At 38.5% G+C, this 17,313-nt stretch overlaps 1 pseudogene; it reads right to left on the reverse strand.

Annotated features, from left to right (window-relative positions):
* LOC105545640 overlaps positions 1-14,040 on the reverse strand; it is a 59,717-nt pseudogene extending 45,677 nt beyond the window's left edge.
* Positions 14,041-17,313: the final 3,273 nt, after the last annotated feature.

Consider the following 17,313-nt stretch of genomic DNA (forward strand, 5'->3'; position numbering starts at 1 on the left):
GCACTATCGTCCGGGCTGGAGTGCAGTGGCATGATCTTGGCTCACTGCAAGCTCCGCCTCCTAGGTTCAAGTGACTCTCCTGCCTCAGCCTCCCAAGTAGCTAGGATTACAGGCACCTGCCACCATGCCCAGCTAATTTTTCATATTTTTAGTAGAGACAGGGTTTCACTATGTTGGCCAGGCTGGTCTCAAACGCTTGACCTCATGATCCACCCGCCTCGGCCTCCCAAAGTGCTGGAATTACAGGTGTGAGCCACCACGCCCGGCTGGGGTAAGTGCATTTTACAAATAATTTTACAACAGTACAAAAGCTACTATATTAAAACTTTTTCTGTGGTTGAATACCCTATTTCATCCTCCAAGAATCTAAGATCTATAAAAGAATATACTAACAAAACCTAAAACCCATTATCATTTACTTACAGGCACTGATAACTCTCATGCAAAAGGGAGAACAGTTCAAATAAACAAATGCTTAGTGTTGTCCAATGAAGTATAAACAAAATCTGAATAAATGAGTGGGCACATTTACTTCCTGCTCAGGTGTCAGTCCCTATTGGCTGTTCTTAACGCCTTTGGTGCCTCCACCCGGATGGGATTCATCAGTCAAGTTGCCTTACATTTCCGGCTGTTTCTAGAAAATTAATGCTAGAATTAATGCTAAAAACATGTTAAAGCATAATCGTGACTCTTGCAAATCTTTCCCCTTCATGGCTGATCATTCCATTACGTCATAATTATCATAGAGCTATAGCGTAAATACATAGTTATTTCCAACTCTCTGTCCAGATGGTCGGTTACATGATAATTACAGTATGTTTGTACTTACTGGGTTTAATTACCAGATAATCAGGAAGAACATGCAAATTGCTAGGTTGTTGTAACACAGTACATTGAACCAAGTTAAACCTGTGTACTGCATATAAGTAAACAAGCTCTTACATGGGATTGTGCACTATAACCTGTGACAACAAGAAGGCCAGACGTTTGTTATAGGTCCATTGTGTGGGTTAGCATTACTCTGACTGAGCATGGATTAATGTCCAGATTACAAGGAAATGTCATGGGAGAGACACTCATGCTGCCACACCTGACACAGGGACAATGGGAAACTGGCCACCGTAGTGGCTGAGCAAGGTGCCAGCTCTTGGCTCTAGAGTTTACTTCTTCCAACACAGTGCATTGCACAGTCACCTGCATGCATCTGTTCTCAGCCCAACCATGTACCCGCCCAAGTGTTGGCAAAGAGAGATTGCAAACCATCTACCAAATAAACCTCTCCCAGAATAAAAGATTGCTCCAGGCTGGAGCAAATTTGTAGTTCCCTGGTATGTGCATTTTGCCACCAATGTGACAGCTAAGTCTTTTTCCTTCTTAATCGCATGAAAGGAAGCAGCCCAAATCAGCACTTCTGATTCCCCTGAGCAGTCCACTGTTGCACATTGCTTAGTTTCCTCTCTAACATACTTTCCTACTTTCCCCTTTCCAATTTCCACTTGGAAATAAATCCATATTGTTCTAAAGAAGCCAGCTTCACCCCTCACTTCTATGACCTTTGCAATTAGCGTATTCCCTCCCCACTGGCTACAGCGATTGGTTTAAGTTCAGATTTAAGCCTCAAGCTGCTTAAGCCAGATCACAGTCTGGAAGTGCCAGGAGCAAGGTACTCTCTCCTCCTCCTTCAAAATGAATAATGAAGCGGAAGCCTCAAGGGCCACTGAAAGCCATCTTGCAAACCCAAGGAAGAAATTGGGTGTTTAATGACATCATTGAGCCATGGGATCCAGCTTTACCTGAAACCTGTATCTATGTTTTCCAATTACAAGAGTGAATAAATGACCTTTATTGTTTATGGCACCTGGAGTTGGGGTTTCTGTTGTTTATAACCAGAAGCATAACAATTTATAAAGTTGCCAGATTTATCTGCCTGGCTTGCCACAGAAGATTCCTTATAGGCTTTTTTTCATGGCATCTTCTGTGCCACTACCTAGATATGAGCAGCCTTCATGCTTTGATCAATTCTAAAGCTTTCACGTTGATTGCTTTTCCTGCTTATCTGAGATAGCATCCCAGTGTCTGCCTACGGAAGCTGCAGCCTCATTCCTGGGGAAGGAGAAGCAGAGAAAGTATTCTTCACCCATGAATGGAGTAAGGTGGTGGTGAGGGACCCTCCAAGGTCCTACTCTTTTCTCTACAGAGAATTCTGGTGGTAGGACCCTGAGTCCAGCAAGGTGGAATATTACTTGGGGTTACTCAAGGACACAGGCCAGGATGGAAAGGGACCAAGGCCACTGACAGGAAGTAAACAGACTTCTACACCCAGAGGGCTAAGCAACAGCACAGTGGCAGGAGTGGAGAGGTGCCTTGGGACAGAGAGGCAGAGCGAGGTGTATGGGGTGGGTGAAGAACAAGCACCAGGTCACCCTGCCATCTTCCTCGAGTCAAATCTTGAAACAGCAGGTCAGGCTGGACATTCATTCATCCCACATACACTTAGCCAATGTCTAGTTTTGAGTGCCTGCAGTGGTCCCAGACATGGAGTTAAAGATAGATACAACCCATATGGCCTTTGCCTTCATCCTTCTTATCTAACAAGTGAGGTGGACAATTCAGCAAGCAATGACAATAAACATGGTTGTCACCAGGTGTTGTGGGGGAAGACAAGGAGAGAAACCAACCAAACTCAAGTTGAAGGACAACTTCCTGCAGGAAATGACACTGACACCAAAACCTGAGTGATGGGAGGCCTTCAGCCAAAGAAGGACCGGAGAAAAAATGCCTCCAGCAGAGGTAAAGAGTTTGTGAAAGGCTGGAGTATGCCGATTTCTAGGAACAGGAAAGAGTTTGGTAAGGTTGGAGAGGGGATGGCCGGGAAGCAGATCTTCCAGGTGCTGAGGCAAACTGGGGCCGGATCTCCCAGGACCATGGGCGCCTAGCAAAGAGTTCCCATTTTCTCTCAAGGGCAGTTTTCAACAGGCAGGAATGACACGATCAGATTTGCCTTTTAGGGAGCCATTACTCATATTGTATTCCAAACACATAACTAAACTACTTTTCGAAGGTCTTCTTTGGGGAGATCAAGAAAAGGGGGGGACAGTATCAATATACTGCCTAAACATATTTTCCTATAAACCCATGTGCCACCGAAGAGAATAAGCCGTGGGTTTCAGATACCCTTGTACTTCAATCGTCAGTCGCCTTTTCACAGCTGTTTGATGTTCAAGACGCCCTTGGAATACTTTCAATGAATCTTCTTAACTCTGTTTTTCCTTGAAGCAGGAAGCCTTGTCCTCAGCATGTGATTAGGTTGTAAAACCCGGCATTTTCCAGACTCTGGCATGATGGAGCTCCCAGCCTCCCAATACCCTGCCTTGCTCTGACCAGGATGGCCACGGCCCATGCGGATGCGTCAATAACTTCTTTTTCTGGTACTTTGAAGCCTGAGAGGAACGTTAATTCGGGATGCTATCAGATTTTTTTAAAAAGAGAGATGTACCTTGAGTTAGATGATCACAACTATGCACTCAGTTGGGTTCTTATGGACCAAGAAAGGCAGGAAATGAATTCTTATTTCCATGAGCTAGGTCACAGAAATATACCTGACGTTTTATTGATACAGTCATCCTTTGTCTCCGACATTTCTCTGATTTTCTTTTTTTAATGTGACTCGTCATAATAATCAGAGAAGATTATCATTAAGAATAATGATCAGTAGCATGGTGACAATAATGGCCACCACTCACTGAGTGTACAGTGTGCTTAGTAGCTAAACACCTTAAGTACATTATCTCATTTAATCCTCACAATAACCTTGTGAAACAGGTAATATTATATTCCTATTTTACAGATGAGAAAACTGAGGCTCAGAAAGGCAAACAGGATCTAATACTGTAGGGAGGGTTTGAACTCCGACCATCTGACTACTAGCCACAGCATACTTCGCCTGAGGGAAATCCCATCTATATGAATGGTTGGGAAGTCGGCTCCAGGCCCTCAGGTCTGCTAGCTTCTCTGATGCCCATATTGGGCACGTCTCTGTCTGCCTCTGTGTATTTCTCCCTGCTGAACTCCCTGCCTATAGCCACAGTACTGAGCCAAGAGAGGCACAATCACCTGGGCCAAGTTCTCATTAAAATGTGTGTGTGTTTGGGGGGCCTAATGATTATTTTCAGTCCTGGTTCCTGCTTATTTGGTGTGGGTTTTGCACGATTAATTAGGAGCCTAAATTAATGAGGAGGGAAACACGTGTCCAGCTGGTCCTCCCAGATGTTCCTGGAAACAAACTCTCCAATTTGCACAGCGTGACAGTGTAAACATGACTTAGGGAAGCCGCTCCGAGTTAGTTTAGTCCCCGACTCCACGGGCTGGGCGTCCATGCCTGGCCAGGTCTACAATGATGTCTCAGATGTATTTCCTGATCCTTTTCTCCTTGGCTCTACCATGGGGCAGCCTCAGTTACACTTCCTCACCTGAACCCCAGAACAGGCAAGGACAGAAGAAGCCTAAACTTGGAGCAAAAGCTAGAGAAAGAGAAAGACAAGGAAAGAATAACACAGTTCTTAATGGACAGATAGTAAGAAAAAAAAGTTCTCCAAAATTCAGCACCATGTGCATTTCATAGACATCTGCCAGTAGCCTAAGAATCCACTTTTCTTTCTCATCCCACCCCTGGTGTTCCTTTTGCCTTCATGATGAGAGAGACTGATTGATCCATCCCAGTTTTATCTTGTTTGGAGTGGTGACTGGATGAAAATACACTGGGATCTATCAGGGTCACCCAATATGTCTCTCCAGGATGGAGTCAAATAGCATCAGGGAAACCTCCCCTTCTGCAGCCCCCACTTAAAGGAAAATGAAGGCAGTAAGCACCTTAAATAAATTATCTATTTTAATCTTCCTTGTGAGACAGATAAGATTAATATTATATTCCTATTTTAAAGATAAGAAAACTGAGGCTCAGAGAGGTGAACAGCAGCTAGTACCGTAGGAGGGTGTGAACTCGGGTCATCTGACTCTAATACCCACAACACATTTGGCCCAGGGGAAATCCCATCTTTATGAATTATTAGGTCAGTTCCAGGTCTTGCTGGTCTGTCCAGCATTGTGTAAACATCTGTCTGTTTCTGTACATTTCTTCCTGGTTAGATTCACAGTAGTGATGTGGGCAATTCCTAGAAAGTCAACAGCAGATCCAGGTACTCTATATTGTCTCTCTCTCAATATATTGGACACTTACCCTATGCCAGTGATGGCCACTGGGGCCATGCAATGAATAAGGCAAGCATGATCTTCACTCTCAAGGAGTGTGTAATCTAGCTCTTCTAGCTTCATAGCTCACAAACCTGACCAAGGATATTAACATAGTCAAGAAACTCTCTTGGGTATATACATGCAATGATGTGTTATTCAGCCTTGAAAAGGAATGAAATTCGGACATATGCTGCAATATGGGTGGATCTTGAAAACATTACGCTAAGTGAAATAAGCAAGACACAAAAGGATGTCTACTCCATGATGCCGTTTATGTGAGGTACCTAGAATAGTCAAAGACACAGACAGAAAGTAGAATGATGGTTACTGGGGCTGGAGGAGAGGGTGAGCGGAGAGTGAGTATTTAATGGGTACAGAGTTTTAGTTTGGGATGATGAAAACGTTCTAAAGATGGATAGTGGTGATAGTTGCACAGCAATGTGAACATAATACCATTGAATTTTACACTTAAAAATGGTTAAAATTATACATTTTATGTTTTGTATTTTTACAATTTTTTTTAAAAAAAAATAGGAAAAGAAAGCCCCCTTGGAACCTGCTAGACGAAAGTTTCCTGGATGAGTAGGGGAGTTGAGATCACCCTCTATAAGCAATTCTCCTCCAGGCGCGCCCCTGCTGCGATCCCCTTGTTCTAGCTGAATCATCGTTGGTCTTCACAAGATTCATTTTTAAATATTAAGAAAGTCATCCTGCACACTGGGAAAATGGATGTAAACAAGAGAGAAAGTTCCTGCCCTCAGGGGCTTGCATTTTAGAGGAGATCAGATAACAAGCAAATTGCAAACCTACACCCCCAACACACTCTGTTTTGGCCCTGTTTTATTTTTATCCTTAGTATTTAATACAATCAAACATAATACATTTTTGTTAATTAATCCTGTGTTCCTGTATCCTTCCATCCTTCCACTGATACCAAAGGGTATCAGGTGGGATTTCATTGTGGTTTGATTTGCATTTCCCTAATGATTAGTAATGTCTAGCATCTTTTTGTGGATTTGTTGGCCTTTGTATATCTTCTCTGGAGAAATGTCTATTCAAGTTCTTTGCCCACTTTTTAACTGGGTTATTTTGTTGTTGACAGGAGTTCTTTATATGTATTGGATGTTAATCCCTTATCACATACATATATTATTTGAAAGTATTTTCTCTGATTCTGTGGGTTGTCTTTTTATTCTGTTGATAGTGTTCTTTGATGCACAAGTTTTAATTTTGATGAAGTCCTATTTATCTATTTTTAATTTTGTTGTCTGTGCTTCTGGCATCATATCAAATAAATTACTGCTAAATCCAATATTCGTAAGCCTTTCCACCATATTTTCTTCTAAGAGTTTTACAGTTTTAGCTCTTACATTTAGGTCTTTGATCTATTTTGAATTAATTGATTTTATTTTGTTGATTTTATGGGTGTAATCCTGAACTCAGAATAATACCAGCACATAACAATCATCACAATATATGTACCATGAATAGAAGTTAACCAAAAATGGAGGATAATTTTTTAATTTGTGATAAAATTTTTTAATTTGTGATAAAAGTTTGTGATAAATTTCTTAAAGAAAATAAACGGGGTTCTGTGATGAAACAGTGAAAAAATACTTGTAGAAAGAAAGGTAAAGTAACTTGAAGTGTGTGATTTTTAAGTTAGTACATCAGGTAAGTTTTTTTTTAAAAAAAAATAAGATAATATTTGAATTGACACCTGAAAGACAAGAAGATGTCCATGGAGTCGTCTGGAAGAAGAGTATTCCAGGCAGGGGAAACAGCAAATGCAAACACTCTGAGGCAGGAAAAATCTTCATGTGTTGGGGGAACAGAAAAAACCAATGTGGCTGAAGGAGAGTGCATGAAAGAGGGAGTGGTTTCAGGTGAGGTTAGCAAGGTCAGCAGTGACCAGATCCTGGAGGATCTCACAGTCCATGTAAGAAAACTGGATTTTATTCTTAGTGTGATGAGAAGCCACTGAAGCATTTTTTTTTTCTTTGTAAGATTGTTTAGCTTTTAAAATTATGGTAAAATACACATAACACAGGACTTACTATCCTAATCCTTTTTAAGTGTACAATGCAGTGATAAGTATATTCACATTATTATACAACCATCGCCACTATCCATCTCTAGAATTTTTTCATCACCCCAACCTGAAACACTGTTTCCATTAAACAACAACTCCCCATTCTTCATCCTTACCAACCACCATCTACTTTCTGTCCATGAATCTGACTACTCTCGGTAAGTCAAGTAAGTGGAATCGTATGGTATGTATCCTTCGTGACTGGCTTATTTCACTTAGCCTAATGTATTCAAGGTTCATCCATGTTACAGTATATGTCAGAATTTCCTTCCTTTTTAAGGTTAAATAATATTTTGTTGTGTGTATATATCACATTTTGTTTATCCATGATAGACATTTGGGTTCTTTCTTTCCTTTGGCTATTGTGAATAATGTTGTTATGAACAGGGTTATACAAATATCTCTTTCAGACCCTGCTTTCAATTATTTTTGGCATATACTCAGAAGTGGAATTGCTGGATCATATGGTAATTCTATGCTTAATATTTTTAGGAACCAATGTAATGTTTTCCACAGTGGATGGATTTTACATTCCTGCCAGCAATGCAGAGAAAGTCTCACTTCTCTACTTCCTCCCTAACACTGGGTATTTTCTGTGTATTTTTTTTTTTATAATAGCCATCCCAAAGTGTATCAGGTGGGATCTAATTGTGATTTTGATTTGCATTTCCCTAATGATTAGTAATGTCTAGTATCTTCTTGTGGGCTTACTGGCCTTTGTATATCTTCTCTGGAGAAATGTCTATTCAAGTTCTTTGTTCACTTTTCAACTGGGTTATTTTGTTGTTGATAGGAGTTCTTTATATGTACTGGATATTGAATATATATATATTATTATATATTATATATAATATATATTATTTTATATATATATATAATTTTAAAGTGTTTTCTCTGATTCTGTGGGTTGCCTTTTTATTCTGTTGATAGTGTTCTTTAATGCACAAGTCTTAAGTTTGATGAAGCCCAAATTATCTATTGTTAATTTTGTTGCCTGTGCTTTTGGTATTATATCAAAGAAGTTATTGCCAAACCCAATATTCTTAAGCCTTTTCACCATATTTTCTTCTAATAGTTTTACAGTTTTAGCTCTTACATTTAGGTCTTTGATACATTTTGAGTTAATTTTTGTATATGATGTAAAGGAAAACTCCAACTTCATTCTTTTGCATGTGGATGTCTGGTTTTTCTAGCACCATTTGTTAAAAATACGAAGTCCTTTTCCCATTGACTTTTCTTAGCACCCTTGACAGAAATCACTTGATCATATATGCCAGGGTCTATTTCTGGGCTCTCTGCTCTATTCCATTGGTCTATATGTCTATCTTTATGCCACTACAACACTGTTTTGATTACTGAAGCTTTGTAGTAAGTTTTGAAATCAGGACATAGGAGTTCTCCAGTTTTGTTCTCTTTAAAGGTTGTTTTAATTGTTCAGAATCCCTCCAGGTTTCATATGAATTTTAGAATGGGTTTGTCTATTTCTGAAAAAAAAAACAAGATTGAAATTTTGGTAGGGATTACACTGGAACTCTAGATTGCTTTAGGTAGTATTGACAGCTTAATAATATTAGGTCTTAAAATTCATAAACATGGGCTATATTTCTATTTATTTATGTTTTAACTTCTTTCAACAATGTTTTGTGGTTTTATGTCTTTAACCTCCTTATTTAATACCTTTGTATTTTATTGTTTTTGATGCTACTATAAATGGAATTGTTTTCAGAATTTCTTTTCAGATATTCAATGTTAGTTTATAGAAATGCAGCTAATTATTTGTGTTCACTTTGTATTTTGCTATTTTGCTGAATTTACTTGTTAACGCTAACAGTTCTTATGGATTTTTTCTGTTTTCTACATATAAAATCCTGGTAGCTACAAATAGGGATAAATTCTTTTATTCCTGTCCAGTTTGGGTATCTTTTCTATCTTTTTCTTGCCTAATTGCCCTGGCTAGAAGTTTCAGTACTATGTTGAATAGAAGTGGTAAAAGTGGGCACCCTTGTCTTGTTCCTGATTTACAAGAAAAGTGTTTCATTTTTTCACCATTGAGTATAATGTCAACTGTGAGTTTTTCATATATGGCCTTTATTATGTTGAGTAGTTTGTTGAGTGTTTTTATCATGAAAGGGTGCTTAATTTTGTCAAATGCTTTTTCTGTATCAATTAATATGATAGTGTGGTTTATTTCTCTTCATTCTGTTAATGTGGTATATTATATAAGTGGATTTTCATATGTTGAACCCCTCTTCATTCCAGGAATAAACCCCATTTATTGGTGTGTGTGTATAAATATAGATATAGATATAGATATATATCTCCTTTTAATATGCTGTTGAATTGTGTTTGCTAGTCTTTTGTTGAATATTTTTGCATCAATAGTCATAAAGGATATGGATCTGTAGTTTTCTTATAATTTTTTTGGTCTGGCCTCATTTTTATCAGTGTAATGATGGCTTCATTGAATGAGCTAGTGGGTGTCCTTCCTCTTCAAATTTTTGGGAGAATTTGAAAAGGAATGGTATAAATTCATCTTTACATGTTTGATAGAAGCCAGCAGTTGAAGTCTTTTGCATTCACCAGTTGAAGTCATTTGCAAAGTCAGGGCTTTTCTTTTAGGGGAGGTTTTTTATTCTTAATTCAATCTCTTCATTAGCTGTAGGTCTATACAGATTTTCCATTTATTCATGATTCAGTCTTCGTAGGTTTTGTTTTTGTAGGAATTTGGAATGTGTCCATTTTATCTAGGTTAACCCATTTGGCATACAATTATAGTATTTTTAATTTTTATAAAATCAGTAGTAATACGTCTAGTTTCATTTTTGATTTTAGTAACTTTTCTCTTTTCTCCTTAGTCAATCTAGCAAAATGCTTGTCAATTTTGTTAGTTTTTTTCAAAGAACTAATTTGGTTTCATTGATTCTTTTTCTACTTTGTCTGATATTAATATAACCACCTCAGTTCATTTTTGGTTGCTACAGACATGAAGTATCTTTTTCCATCCTTTCACTTTCAGTCTATTTGTGATCAAAAGTGAGTCTCTTGTAAGCAGCATATAATTGGATCTTTTTTAAAATCCATTCTTCCAATCTATGCCTTTGATTTATGAGTTTAATCCATTTACATTTAAAGTAATTACTGAGGCTGGGTGTGGTGGATCACACCTGTAATCCCAACAGGTTTATAGGTTTGGGAGGCCAACAGGTTTGGAAGGCCAAGGTAGGCAGATTGCTTGAGCTCTGGAGTTTGAGACCAGCCTGAGCAACACGGTGAAACCTTGTCTCTTTTCAAAAAGAAAAAAAAAAAAGATAAGGTAATTCCTGATAAGAAAGGGCTTACTTTATGCCACTTTGTTATTTGCTTTCTCCATGTCTTATAGCCACTTGTCTTTCATTTATTTTCTTCTTTTTTCTCTTTTTCTTTTTTTCCATAGGGAGGAAGACTTTTTTCAGGACCATAGATACAGGCACCACTTCAGTAGAGTCTTGCAGTTGAAGAGAGAGATTGGGCTTCTTGCAGTTGAAGAGAGAGATTGGGCTGAACTCCAAATACAGCATGAGCCACTGGGAACTGAGAGCCAAGGCGTAGGGTGGGAGTCAGTTGATGAAGCTCATTTCATTCTCTAGAATCTTCTTTGTGGTTAATCGACTTTCTGTAGTAACACGTTTTGATTTCCTTCTTATTTCTTTTTAGGTATATTCTATAGATATTTTCTTTGTGGTTATCATGGAGATTATCCTTAACATCCTAAAATTATAACAATCTAGTTTGAGTTAACACCAGCTTGGCTTCAATTACATACAAAAATTCTACAGTTCTGTCACTGCTTTACTTTATGTTATTGATGTCATAAATTGCATCTTTATATATTGTATACTTATTAACATAGAATTATAATTATTTTATGTATGTCTTTTAAATCCCATAAAAAATTAAAAGCGGAATTATGAACCAAAATAACAATAATAGTTGTATTTTTGTTTGCCCATATATTTACCCTTACTAGAAATCTTTCTATTTTCATATGGCTTTTAGTTATTATCTAGAATTTTTTCATTTCAACCTGAAGGACTTCCATTAGCATTTCATGTAGGGCAGACCTATTGGTAATAACTTCTGTCAGCCTTTGTTTATCTGGAAATGTCTTAATTTGACCCTCATTTTTTTTTTTTTTTTTTTTTTGCAGTTGCAAGATTTAATATAGTGAAATAGAGTGAAAACAGAGCTCCCATACAAAGGGGGTAGACCCAAAGAAGGTAGCTGTTGCCAGCTCGAATGCCTGGGTTTATATCCCAATCATTGTCCCTCCCACTGTGCTCTCAGGCAACAGGTGATTGGCTGTTTCTTTACCTCTTGTTTTTGCCTAATTAGCATTTTAGTGAGCTCTCTTTACTATCTGATTGGTCGGGTGTGAGCTAAGTTGCAAGTTCCATGTTTAAAGGTGGAAGCGGTCACCTTCCCAGCTAGGCTTAGGGATTCTTAGTCGGCCTGGGAAATCCAGCTAGTCCTGTCTCTCAGTACCCCCTCTAAATAGGAAAACCCAAGTGCTGTTGGGGAGCTTACCCTCATTTTTGGTGGACATTTTTGCCATTTTGATGTACAATTCTTGGTTAAGAGGTTTTTATCTTTCTTCAGCACTTTAGGTGTATCATTTCACTGCCTTCTGGCCTCCAAGTTTTCTGCCGAGAAATTGGTTAATAATTTTATTAAGAATCCCTTGTACATGGAAAATCAATTTTTTCTTGCTGTTTCAAGAATCTCTCTTTGTTTTTGTTTTTCAACAGTTTGATTATGTGTCTAGGTGTGGACCTCTTTGAGTTTATTCTACTTGGAATTCATTGAGCCTTTGACTGTGTATGTCCATTTATTTCCTCAAATTTGGAAAATGTTCAGTCATTATTTTTTTCAAATAAGCTCTCTTTGTTCCTTCCTCTCTCTCTTCTACTTTTAGGACTCCCATAATGCCTACGTTGATGTGCTTGATGGTGCTCCATAAGTCCCTTAGGTTCTGTTCACCTATCTTCATTATTTCTTTCTGCTTCTCAGACTCAGTAATTTCAAATGTCCTATCTTCAAGTTCACTGATTCTTTCTTCAGCCTGCTCAAGCCTGCTGTTAAGCCATCTAGTAATTTTTAAAATTTAGTTATTCTATTTTTCAGCTTCGAGTTTCTATTTGGCTCTCTTTTATAATTTCCTTCATTTTAATAATATTTTCTCTGTTTTTTGCATATAACTGTCCAGTTGTTTCACCACCATTTGTTAATAAGACTATACTTTCTTCACTGAATTGCCTTTACATCTTTCTTTTAGTTGTTCTTTTATTTATGGGTCTATTTCTGGGCTCTGTATTCTATTGCCTTCAACTATTTATCTACCTTCACATCAATATTATGCTTTCTTGATTACTGTAGCTTTCTAAGAAAGCTTGAAGTCAAGTAGTGTTAATTCTTCACTTTGTTCTTTTGCAAAGTTGTTTTGGCTTTTCTAGGCCCTTTGCATTTCCATGTAAATTTTTAAAATCAACTTGTCAGTTTTGCAAAACAAAGGGTTGCTAGAGTTTTTATTGGGATTGTATTAAATCTATATTTATAGATCTATAGATCAACTTGAAGAAAAGAATATTTAGACTTCTAACTCATGAATGTGGTATATTTCTCCATTTCTTTTTTTCTTGCTTGTTTTTTTCAATTTTTTTAATGAGATAGGGTCTTGCTCTGTTGCCTAGGTTGGAGTGCAGTACTACAATCGTGGCTCACTGACGACTTGACCTTCCAGGCTCAAGTGATTCTCTGGGCTCAGCCTTCCGATAATTTGGGATTACAGTCACAATTTCTCCAATTGTTTAAATCATTAATTTCTTTCAGCGATGCTTTGTAGTTTTCAGTATGTAGGTCTTTTATCAGATTGAACACTGAGATATTTTAAGCAGGAGATGGGTGTGGTCTACTTTACCTTCTAAGGTTAGAATACAGGGCTGAAAGAGGTCAAAAGTGAGAACAGGGAGGCATATTATGAGACTACCACATAGATCAAGCAAGTATTGATGGTGACTTGAACCAGAATGGTGGCAGCAGAGACTGAAAAAAGAGCTGATTTGAGATTTAATTAGGTTGAATCACATGGAATTGACATTTTTTGTATGTCAAAGAAGGTATAAATTTGTCAACTTAATATGTTTCAATCTAATGTTTTGGAGCTAAGTCTGGACTTAGGATCTGCTAGTTGATTCAGTGCAGGGAGCTAATGACAAAAAAGGGGGAATGCTGACTTTTAGATGCTTTGCTAAAGCAACTGAGTGGACGGTGATGCCATTTCTTGAGATTATGAAGAGTAAAGGGGAAGGAGCTGTGCAGCCCCATATTCTCCCTGCCTTTCTTTTTATTCCAAGTTTTTTTTTCTTTCTTTCCCCTATCTTTACCTTTTCAAGGGACACAATTATCACAGGCTACATGTTTACTTTTAAACATGCATTTTTCCCACCTGGCTCTTTGTCTGACATTTTAATGACTTTGCTGGCTTGGCTTTTCATGGAGAGGGCATACGGAGAGAATATATTTTCTGTGCACAGTTTGAGGTTCGTGTCTACTCCCTTAATGCTAATGCCATAGCAACATGCCCTTAACTTTTTATATCTTTGAGCCCAGCCCTCATCTGGAAGGGTCTGGGGCACATTTTCAAGCAATTTGGTGCCGATCATCATGAGACTCCTGAGTTTATGGAGGGAAGGCTAGAAACGTATGCTTGGGTTTATACTCAAATTACTATCCTAAATGACTCCATGGGGGGTTTCTTTTAGGGGTCACTGAGAGCCAGAGTGGAATGTTTTTCCTTCTTCACTTTATCCCAGGCCTTGGGGCACGAGAACCATAAATGCAGGTAATGTGTTTTATAGCCAGATTCTCTAGGTTCATTTTTTCACTTCTCTCCCCACCCCCAGTGATATCCATGAAACTCCACAGAGAGGCTACAGACTTATTTTGTTGCAGCCCCGTTTCTACAAAGGCTAAGAGATTTGGGTGACTGATCAACATAGCACGGTGCACCTAAGAAGCGTTGACACTTCCTGTTCTTGTCTCAGCCAGGCATGAGGGATGGCCCTTAAGCCCAATGGAGAGGTCCAAGATGAAAAGGGTTTATAAGGTAGTGAGCTCACTGTCACTGGAGGTGTTAAAGCAGTGCCCAGACAACCACTTGACAAAGGTGTTTGTAATGAAAATTTACGCATCCAACAGGAAATCAAACCACAATCCTTTAAGTTTCTTTACAACACAGACTTCTTTTCTGAGACTATGATATCCCTTCATTGCTTCAACACATATTTATTATCTACCATGGGGCTGGGAATTGCACCCTGAGGTACAACAGTGAACAAGATGGACATAGGCTCTGTGCTTCAAGAGTTTTCAGTCTAGTGAAAGTGACAATAATAAATAAGTAATAAATAAATGAGGTGATGAAAATAGTTGTGGCTACCAGGTTTTTACATGGGTTATTGCAAAGGTGCTTCCTAACACTACACGATCAAACCACACTTTATAAATGATAAAATGCAAGCTCAGAAGTTTGCATAAATTGTCCAGGCTTACACAGCTGTTACCTGCTAAAGCTGCAGCAGCAGCCCAGGTCTTTGGGTCTCCAGGGTTCATACACTTAACTATGTCTCTGGTTAAGGTTCTTACAAGACCAAGCAAGCACTCAGGTCCTCAAGGCCCAGCTCTCCATGAACGCTACCCTCAATCTTACCTCAAGAAAGGTAAACAGTACAGGTCTCCCCTCCCCCGCTCCCGTCACCAAACATATTAGTCCTCAGAGGCCTTCAAATAAAAAACATCTCTCTGCCTCATGCAATTAACTATGCCAGCTCAAAAAAAATAATAAATTATAATAACATGTTTTACTTAAAACCTGAGGCTTGATACTTGCCAGATCTCCCACTGCCATTTTAAAAGTGAGGAGTGGGAAAGGAAAGGCAAGAGGGTTGATGAAAGCCCTACTGTGTGCTCTGCCCTGGAAGGGGGTAGGTTTGGGCAGCTGGAGTGTGGTTCACAAATGAAATGAAGAATATGCTACCTGTCCTTCACAAACTTAAAATCTAATTGCAGAGACAAAAAAGAGATGAGCAGGAGGCAGGCAAAAAACATCAAGGAAAGGACTAAAACGTGGCATCTGAGCTATGCATTTTTCAAATCCTAGACCTCGCTGCATGTCTTTGGACAAGTCCCTTTGCCTGAGTCCTGATTTTTTTTTTCATCTGTAACGATGTTTTCCAGTAGAACTTCTAGCGATGATGGAAATGTTCTATGTCTTCAGTGTCCAATAAGGTAGACACTAGTTATATGTGGCTTTTGAACTCATGACATGTGATTCATGTGATTGAGTTCTAGATGGCTAATTTTACAAAATTTTAATTACTTTAAATTCAGCCACATGTGGCTAGTGACTAGGGTATTGAGCTACATAAATCTAGAAAGTGAGGAGTTAAGAGGCTTCATCTATTCCAAATAATATATTGAGAAATATATTAGAAATGTGCATTTTGCCTCTAGAATTGTCTTGAAATAATAGAAGTGGTGAAACATTTGGGTTGCAGAGACAGGAGCCACATCCCAGCTTTAACACGTCTAGTTGTGAGGCCCTGGACAAGTCCCTTAGCCTCTCAGCACCTCAGTTTCCTCATCTGTCAAGTGGAAATAGTAATAGTATCTATTTCACGGGGTTGTTGGAAGAACTAAATGGCATAATAAATGGAACTCACTGAGAATAGTTCTTGACACTTGGTAAAAGCTCAACAAATGTAGCTGCTTTTTAAAAATTATTGTTGTTATTATTATTAATGGGACTCAGCATTACCCAGCCTCCTGGAATCACACTTTGTTCCCCTAGCAACTCACTCTTCACCAGCGAGCCTTCGGGAACCTCTGAAAGCCATCTCCTTTATCTTAGCTGAAAACCTGGAAAGATGAAGGATGAGAACCCAAGTCTACGGGACCCTCTGTATGCAAAGGACATTTACATTGGTATTGAGAGTCTCTTCCTTTCCAGTGCCTAGCAATACATGAAGAGACTTTAATGTCCTTATCAACTTCAGCACCCCTGAGACCTCTGCAGAAGGGATTAAGATTGTTCTTGGGTTTTCAGATTAAATGATAAGCGCAGATTGATAAGATAATGATTAGAGTGAAACATTCAGATATTTTTATCTGTAAGATTTTTTTCAGGCTGCTAATAAAAATTGAGATGCGCTTGACAATAAACACAGAATTTCCTTCTTTTTCTTTCTTTATTTCCAATGCCTTTAAGAAGGAAAGGAAAAAAATCATGCAAGGTATGGAAATCTGTTCTTAAGTTGCTTTAGATTCAATTCAGTGTAATGGTTACTATGGAATTTCTGTATATGGACAATGCCCTGATTAGTGACAGTGATGTCACCAACTCAGTTTGTACCCATGGCTAAGTGTCTTCTTCTTTGGGCTTCAGTTTCTCCATGAACGCAACAGAGATTGGGACTTGGGGTGGAAAGTGGTTCCTTAACAGCCTTTTCAGCTCTGAAAATTTAAGTTTTGACAGCACCCTTTCTTTTTGAATTGACAAGATGACTGAGTCAGAAAGGACTGATCATTAAGCAACATTCCCACTTTCTAGGCCTTGAAATTCACAGAATAATAGTCAAAAACTCAAACACCTTCCATGGCCAAGCAGGTCACAGAAATGAATGAATTGGGCTGCATAGACACTATGGTGAACTGGAGAGCCTATAACTGTATCTAAAGGAGGCTGTGACTGTATCTCTGCAGGTGATGTTACCACATTTTGAGAACATTTATGGAAAGATCTTCAGCTTTTCCAAGGAATACCGGAAATATGTTTTGTTTTATTTTGTTTTTAATCCTCATTTTAAATGTTAACCCAAAGAAAACAAAAACAGAAACTGCAGACTAAGCAAAGATTAGTGTAAGATGAACACCATCCT

This window comes from Mandrillus leucophaeus, unplaced genomic scaffold (genome assembly GCF_000951045.1).
Source record: "Mandrillus leucophaeus isolate KB7577 unplaced genomic scaffold, Mleu.le_1.0 Scaffold333, whole genome shotgun sequence".
In the NCBI taxonomy this organism is placed as follows: Eukaryota; Metazoa; Chordata; class Mammalia; order Primates; family Cercopithecidae; genus Mandrillus; species Mandrillus leucophaeus.